Raw genomic sequence first — 9,961 nt, forward strand, 5'->3', positions numbered from 1 at the left:
TGACGACTATCTAAAACCCATTTAGACTTAACAAACTGTAACAGCCCCAAATCCGTTTACCAAAAATGAAGCACATTTTTTTTATAAGTTAGGCCCCATTAATACAATTCATTTCCAACTCTGTTTTAACCAAAAACATAATATTGTAACGATACGTTTGACAATTTATAATGACCCTTGGTACACAAATTACACATTACAAAACCAATTGTAATAATGACCCGATCACACGAATACGGGTTAATACACAATAACCCAACCCGATACCAAGAGCATAATTCCGGGGACTACCAAATCTCCAATCCGCGTCCGAACCTCCAAAAGCTACCCTATCGAGCCCAAGCGCTCCTACGCATCTAGTCTACAACTAGCTAACATCACAATCACAATCCATGTAAAAAGGTAAACAACGAGAGGGTTAAGCATAAAGCTTAGTGAATGCAATAATTATACATATACATATATAACCTACTTACTTGCAATCACTTACACAATTACCTCATACCCGCTAGCAATTTATATAGCATACCATCACAAAGTATAACGCTAAAACTTCAAGACTACAAGCTAGCACAAACAATAGCATATATAACTCGAACAATATAATATGCTACACTACAACACATAACCATGGTTAACCAATCGTACAAATGAATGGTACTCGAATTTCCCATCGGTGTTCACAACAACCGTTAATATACAACGACATATATCACTAACCCTTGGGCAGAACGACAACACATATACGTTCATAACAACCGTTAGTGTACAACGACATATATCACTAACTCATGGGTGGTATAGACAACACATATCCATTCGCACACGAGGATGGTACTCGAATTTCCCATCGGTGTTCATAACAACCGTTAGTGTACAACGACATATATCACTAACCCTTGGGCAGTAACGACAACACATATTTGTTCATAACAACCGTTAGTGTACAACGACATATATCACTAACTCATGGGTGGTATAGACAACACATATCCATCCTACACAAATAAATACATTATATACATACACATATAATTATTCCACTCACCTTGAAAAGCCCGCACAAGTCATGTATGTAAATCGCCTCCAATGCAACCGAGCAAACCTTTACCTATAATATGCATATAGGTATACACATATTCAACATACATTCTCTACAAGAGGATTTGACGCCAACACCCTTAACCAAGGGTTTATACCTACGTCCACAATTCGCCCATTTAGACACCTAAAGTGGACTTCACCAACTACCACTATGGGTGATAATTCAAACCCCACAACAAAGTATAATTTAGCCCAAATCTTACTTTACACCAATTAGACCAAACCTAGGTCTTAGCATTAAATTACTACTTAGGTAGTAATCATTTCAAGCAGCAAATATACCAAAAACCCCAACACGTGCAATATTGACCCATATTGCTTTTGACCACGTTTGACTTATGTTAAAAATATCATTTTAACCCAAAATCACTTCCCACGTTTACTTTCATTCAAAAACACCATTTAACACTTAACAAAAGTGTTTAACATCCCTTTGACTAAAACTAGTGTCATCATCAAGTTTGACCCAATTCAATTTACCCATTTTGACCAAAGTCATAAAAATGCCCAAACTAACCAATAATCACTAACACAAGTGAAAATGGCCCTAATACACCAATTAAACCAAATCACAAGTGTTAAACCCTTAACTTACCCAATTTGACACATAAACCCTAATTTTGACCCAATTCAAAATTAGTCAACCAAATAAGCCCAAACGTGTTTCAATACTTCCATAATCACTAAACCTAGTGATTAAACTCATTTTGCAAGCCTTAAACTTGACCAAAACATCAACCAACCCAAAATTCACCAACGACACTATAAAACTCGATTACTAGCAACACTAAACTCACTTCATGAGTTTAAATGGGTTTCTCAACAAACCAAGTTCAAACCCTAACTTTGAATATCAAATCAAACAATGAAATTCGGAGTTAGAACTTACCAACACTACCAAAACGTAGCCGTGAACAAGGAGAACAACTTTAACTCTTGTGACCCGACCCAAAACACTCTTCTTCTTCCCCGATTCGAGCTTTCTATCTCTAAACCCTTTACTCTCTCTCTAGGGTTTGGTGTGTGAGTGGGAGGGAAGGAGAATGAAGAAAATGAGGTGGGGATAAGATTTTGGCCAGATATGTGGCCCTCAAACCGTCCATAAGCAAAAAGACTACTTTACCCTTCATTAAACTCATTAAAAGGCTGAAAAGCATCAGATCGTGCCTATCGTCGCGCCGCGAAGTAAACCCTCCGCGCTGTGGCTTAAAGGGTGATTTTAGTTCACATTTCCAAGCCTTCTGACCTTCAAAATAGGCAAAAGTCGCGCCGTGGCGATTCTGGTCGCACCGCGGAGTTAGCCTATTTAATCTGAACTTCAGCAACTTGTTTCGGCCATAACTTTTTGACCGTAACTCCGTTTTCGATGAATCAAATATCGTTGGAAACGTAATAAGATTTCCTTTCTAATGGTAAGGTTTTGAAACATCAACTCAAACTTTATTTGGGGTCGAAAAGATACGTACACACCTTGCAACTCAAACAACGTCCAGTCTTCTTCGACATTCGAACAAGCAACACGTACACGCTTGGTACACTTCATACAAGCATCGTACAATCATCTTTATATAATTATACAACCCTTCGTTCAACCCTTGTACACAATATATATATATATATATATATATATATATATATATATATATATATATATATATATATATATATATATATGCATACTCGATACACATATATACATTCTTTATATATATATATATATATATATATATATATATATATATATATATATATATATATATATATATATATATATATTCGTTATACGTCGTACGTGCTCTTCATATATACATCGTACGAATAAACGGGTCTTACAAAAACCCAAACACATTATATACGCATTTGAAGCTTTTCGGGAGTACTTTATAACACAATAAATAGTTTTCTTCAAAACTTATTTAAATTAAAAATACGAACCCGCAAAATTGACCCGAGCGTCATTTTTGACATTTTTATTAAAACTATAAAATTTCCCATAGGTAACTCAAAATCGAGTCCGGGTGGCCTAGATGTTTCACTTTCATTCCATTAGTCTAAAGTGACATTTAGGACATGTCCAAATCAAGTAATACCCAATTCGATACCATATGGCACAAACGGTCGGAGCTCCAAATGGACAATATAAACACTTTTAACCATATATAACTTTCGAATATTCATTCCAAATAAACTTCTAATTATATAAACATAGGTAAATCGTCAATTTAACTCAACTTTGCACTTTCAACCCAATTGGTGCTAACAAATCCTAATTTATCTCTTGTTACAGTACGTCCCTAATTTTTTAATAATTCATATTTTTTTCTTCCTATCCTTATACCTTCATAAGATAAATAACAAACAGGTAAAATTTTCATTTACTAACATAACAAAAATATAATTATGTATAACGATGCCAAAATGGGATTGAAAAAAATTTACACTTTAGGAGTATGCATACCAGCCATACCTTCAGCTTGATAGTAGATTGCTCTTGTCAACGGATCAACATGCCCCTCAAAGTTTCAATTCTCAAAACCGTTGATCAACTAAATCGTATATTCACCAAAATGTATTAGACAACATAGCTGTGACTACATAACTGCAACGCAAACACATTTTTATATGTTTCGGATAAATGTAGGTGTATAGCAAACTGTTTAAAGTTTAAGCTGAATTTGATTGAAGATTTCACCTTTAATAACTTGTTAACCTAAACTTTGTGGATTCACATTAAAAAGGTCACCTGATTTACAAATCTTTTTGAATGTGAGATATTAAAAAATATGCAATTTCACATTGAATGAACACCTAAAAACATCAACCATAACCAAAAAATACGTATTAAAAAAAACTTTGCATTTCAACAGTAGACTAAGAAAACTTGAAAAATAAAAAACAAAACATATTACCTTCTGCATCCACACGACAGTGGGTAGAGGTACCAAAACCAATACCCATCAAACTTGAAACAAAATCAGTCTCCATTCAAAGCTGGAATCTGTTAAGAGATTAGTTCATAAAATACTTGCATCAACTATATATTCGTTCAAGCATTTTATCAAACATTTGAAGTGCAAATAAATAAATAAATACATTCTAATACAATAAAAAGATGTGTATATAAGCATTTTACCTAATGCATCTACTGAACTTCAACTTCAACAATAGTTTTTTTTAGGAAACTCACTTATAAAACAACTCGTAACACCAATCTAAGTAAAACGCTTCAGGAAATCCAACTGCATCAGTGCAAAACATCACCTGCGCATAAACTGTCCATAATAAAAATGAGCTTAATATACTCTTACAATACACACAAACTTCTTCAACGTATATCAAATACTTACAGTTTAAACCATGAAGACAGTAACGGCGGTGGCCATAAGGCTTAAAACAACAACAACTGGAAACAACCTGTTCTATACCAGTAAGAACATCAGCAATCCTATCATTTTACTAAATTATAAAACTATATATGGATTATGTGTACAGTTAAAGCACTACTAACAATCACAAATATGTTGTTCTAATTCAAAATAGTTTATAGTAGAATGTAATGTTCCAACACATGCTTGACTGAACTGGTAAATGCTATCAGATTCAAAATCATGGAAACATTGCCAAAAGATACAGTAAATTAGTTACTAAACGATACAGTAAATTAGTTACCAAAGTATGTTGTATTCAAAAAGTTGCATTCAAATCCGTTTTTGCAAAAGTTGCATTCAAATTCGCTTTGCAAACGAATATGCTTTCAATGCGAGATAATCACGTATTGATTAAGAATCGATTAATCAAGAAAAATACTTTGCAAGACACACCGATGACAGAAAAAGGTCTCGACCCGAACGACTGTGATGATAATGTACGAATCAACCATGATAACTGAATCATGAAACAACAAAAGTAGTTAATTCAACCAGTGAGGAAACATCCGAATTAGGTTATGAACTGGTTATTAAGTCCCTTGATTTGTCGGAAATCAAAAACATCGATTATGTTTTCATCAATACCATCGAGTTATTGTAACAACGGAGAACCTTACCAACTACAGCAGCCATCGCATCACCATTGTTGAAATCAAAATAGAAAATTAGGGCAAAAAAAATATAATCGGATGATTACAAAATTTATACCATTAGGTGCGTAAAATTGTAACGGATAAATTAGTGCTAGTGGCGCGGTCGTTTGCGGCAGTGGGAGGTCATAATCTCCGGTGTAAGTCAGAAGGGTTTAGATTTTAGAAGAGAGAGGGGGAAGAGAGAGGGGTGCGGTGGTGAACTGGTTTCAGAAGAGAGAGGGGTTTCAATAATTGTTGATGGGGATTAGGATTGGTCCAGGTGTAATTTCATGAGGAGTAAAAGAAATAAGAAGTATAAATTTAAAAAATCCACCTGGAGGAAAACATATGAAATGTAGGGTAGGGTGACACGTCCGATTTAAGTTTCACGCTTTGTAAATTGTAGAGGAGATTTATATGTAATTGCTATATTTATATTTAATATTTATATATTACTCGGATATATATATATTGGTAGGATCAAGAGGGAAGTAACCAATCGGGGGAAAGCAGGGGAAACAATTTTTTTTTCGTTTTTAAAAAAACTTTGTTCACGAACATTATAGATTGGATGAAAATATGAAAATATAATAAAGACACTTTGTGATAAATGTTTTTATTTTGGCAGAAAAACGCTCGAAAAAGTAATATATAACAATTATCGTGTTTTTCGAGCGTATGTTGAGGTTTTAGATATTAGGGCTTAGATATTAGGGTTTATAGTGTTTAGATATTAGGGTTTAGAAATTTAGGGTTTAGGGTTTAGATTTAGGATTTAGATTGAGTTTTTAATACGAATGGTTTAGAGTTTAGGGTTTAGAGTTTGGGGTTTATGGTTTGGTGTTTAGGGTTTAGGGTTTTTTAGTCGGACTCTGTGGTTTCACGGGTCATTAAACTAAATGACTTTAGCATTTACGTTCACTTAATACCTAAAAAATATCATTAAACTGTTTCGTTTAAACAAACCCGTGGTTCCACATGCATTTCACTAGTTCAGTTTAAATGGGAATTAATTTATCACTTACAATAATTTACACCATTCACCCTCTAACTCTGCCTACTTAATAATATTATACCTTATATCTAAAAGGCAAAGACCAAGTGAATAGTACCCCACAAGTTTCACAAACCACCCCCACCCTTTTACTTACTTACATTTTAGTCCCAAACAAATATATAATATCTAACTTTATGGTTTTTACGAACTTATCACAAACTTTTAACATTTTACAAACTTATTCCAAACAAATATATAATATCTAAAAGGCAAAGGCATATTATACCTTATATCTAAAAGGCAAAACCCAATTGAATAGTAACCCACAAGTTTCACAAATCACCCCCACTCTTTTACTTACTTACATTTTAGCCCCAAACAAACATATAATATCTAACTTTATGGTTTTTACAAACTTATCACAAACTTTTAACATTTTATACTTTAACCATTAAACTCTACATATTATACCTTATATATAAAAGGCAAAGGCCAAGTGAAAAGTAACCCACAAGTTTCACAAACCACCCCCACTCTTTTACTTACTTACATTTTAGTCCCAAACAAATATATAATATCTAACTTTATGGTTTTTACAAACTTATCACAAACTTTTAACATTTTATACTTTAACCATTAAACTCCTCATTCGTTATAAATCGACTACATACTTTATATACTACCTAATAGACAAAAATAAATAATAGTCGCCAGTGGTGCTTTCGTTCTTTCACTTTTTCCCCCCTTTTCCACCTTTAAAAAAAAAAAAAAAAAAAACCCTCATAGTTTGTTCAAATATTAAAATCGACCCCCAAACAGGGAGTAAAGTGTCAAATACCCATTTTCATAAAAAAATTTAAAAAAACTACACCCAAATATTCAACGGGCCATATCTTCTCGCTCGCACCGAGTTAAATTTTTCTGAAACCATCGTTAAACTCGAAACAATTTTAGGAGCACACTGTCACTAACTATACGCAAATCAGACGCTTTTTAAAAAACGCTAAATATTTGAGGTATTTTTCATACACGTCGATTTTGCGTTAAATTTTTAAAAGTCGACAATTCCACAGTGAAACGCGGAGATGTACATATATTGTTAATTTAAAATAACATTTAAATCTTTCACGGATTATACCTTTTAGTTCGACTGAGTTGCGCTTCAACGATATCATCGTTAGCCACAAAATAATTTTACAAACTAAACGCAATATAATACATTGAAAACCGAACCCCGGCGCGAAGCGAGGGTTCGAACACTAGTTATAGTCATATGTAAACAAAAAATGTGAATAGATCAAAAAAAATATGTGTGAAGATTACTCCCTTTTTTGAAGTGGAAAATCACTTTTATCGTTTTAAACCTAGTTATAAATGCGAAATTTCGAGTTACGAATGTCTGGTGGCCGGCCGATGCAGATTCATTGACAAGAGCACATGGTTCGAATTTCTCAACTTCATGATTTAGTATGATACTCCGTATGAATTAAATATATGATATTTCACAGAATTTGTCACAAAAATTTTTCTTTATCTATTCATAAATGTATCGTATCATGTGATATGTCATGATATACGAAGTATTAACGGCCATGCCCTCGGACTGATCCAGATTACTTCCAGGCAGCAGTTGAGGGCGGATTATGCAACTACGAGATATGAACGCGTGAGTGGTTTAGTTTCCCATGGGTGATTGCCTTTAGCTTAGTGCGAGGGCAACATGTGGGTGGGGGGGGGGGGTTACCGGCCATGCCCTCAGATTTGTCCGGGTTTTCTCCAGGGCAGTGGTTGGGGCGGGTTATGCAACTACGAGAGACGAACGCGTGCGTGGTTTTGTGCCCCCCAGATGATCCCAAACTGATGTCCAACTCCGCATAGTATGGTAGAATATAATATAATATAATATAAGGCGTTGTTCAGGATGTCATTTTCTTATCAGGACATCTTTTTTCTGTTGGTTCGGGCATCCATTTGAATGTACAATGAGGTTGTTTTGGTCCGTTTTTATGATGTCTATTTATATTCTAAATTAGTTGTCGAAACCCTCGCTTTGCGTCGGGGGTTCGGTTTTTAATATATTTTATTGTGTTTAGTTACGGAGCCTGCGAGTCAAAAATCAAAGTATATGAAAACTACCCTAAATATTTAGCTTTTTTTAAAAAGTGTCCGTTTTGCGTATAGTTAGTGACATTGTGTTCGTAAAATTATTTCGCGTTTAACGATGGTGTCAGAAAAATTTAACTCGTTGCGAGCGAGAAGATATGACACGTTGAATATTTGAGTGGAGTTTATTTAAGATATTTTATGAAAATTTTGATTTGACACTTTAACCCCTTATTTTGGGGGCCGATTTTAAATTTTGAACAAAGTGTGAGAGGCGTTTGTGGTGTTATTTAAAAGAAATGAAGAAGGGAAAAAAGGGAAAAGATGAAAATGCCCCTGACACTATTCAGAATTTTTGTCTAATAGTTAATATGGTAATTTGAGAGTTGAGTACTGTTCATTTTATCGTTGATGGAATTTCAACTCTTTTTTATTTTATTTTTCCTTCTATTATGGGAGATCTCACTTTTTTTTTCTTTTATTATGGGGACTTGCTGTAATTTCGACACTTTACTTATCAAACCTATATATTTTCTCACTTTGCTCAACAAAAAAAAAACTTCTAGAAAAAGATTACATGTCACATTTTTATCCATGTCGTTTCTCCGTTGCCCAAGTAAACTTTTCAAAATGTCACTAATTGTGTTGAAAATACTTTTTGATAGAAGCCTTTTTTTTTTTTTTTTTTTACGGCCAAAGAATCAATAGTATTAAAAAACGATCCATAGCAAGACGCTAAGGGATGATTACAAAGGTATAGACAACCACAAGTTTCAATTTGAAACTAAGTGGCCTCTATTTTTAATCTAACGAAACGAATACATTCTAATTACATCAAATAGACTACCAATATTACAAAAAGAATCATTAAAAACAAGACCGTTTCTATATCGCCAAATCGACCAAAAATATGTCGCCAACACCGCAATGATTCGGTTTTTTGAGGAACTTGTTAAACGTACTCCTTCCAACCAAACCACAAAAGAATCCCAAGAAGAAAAATGAGGAATACCCAGTCAAGCCATAAAGCAATCTTATTCCACAAAACACGGGCCACATCACACTCATAAAATAAATGCTCCATCGTTTCAACCCCATTATTACAAACCGGACACACAACGGAAGCCACATCAATACCTTTCGCAGAAAGATTCCAACGAGTAGGGAAGCAATTTGAGCGAAATCTCCAAAGAAACACATTAACTTTACGAGGGATAAAAGCGTACCATAGCGTTTCTAGCTGATCGGAAGGCAGCAGATTTCGATCCAATCTCAACCTCGCCTCCTTAACAGTGAACGAAGTGTCTGCGCAAATGGTACATACCCAACTGTCCGTATGGTATGAAAATGTGGGCAGTCCGATGGCTTCCATATGCGAAGACAAGTAATGAGCATTTCTACCATGGGAAATGTCTCTAACCCATGAAAAATTCCAATGACCATTAACAAACTTATCCGCAATGCAACTATCCGGAATAGAATCAAGATGATAAAGTCTATTGAACCGAGAATAAAGAGTCGAATTCCCACACCATAAATCGTGCCAAAAACGAATCGAGGATCCATTACCAACAACCATTTTAAAAGTATCTAGAGGACGAGAATTTGTGTCTAAAATCTTATTGCAAGATGACACAATATACGTCCACACACTAGAAAAGGCAAAAGACACTTTTTCAAAAACGTTGCCATGAATA

The sequence above is a fragment of the Rutidosis leptorrhynchoides genome, chromosome 10 (genome assembly GCF_046630445.1).
Source record: "Rutidosis leptorrhynchoides isolate AG116_Rl617_1_P2 chromosome 10, CSIRO_AGI_Rlap_v1, whole genome shotgun sequence".
Classification (NCBI taxonomy): domain Eukaryota; kingdom Viridiplantae; phylum Streptophyta; class Magnoliopsida; order Asterales; family Asteraceae; genus Rutidosis; species Rutidosis leptorrhynchoides.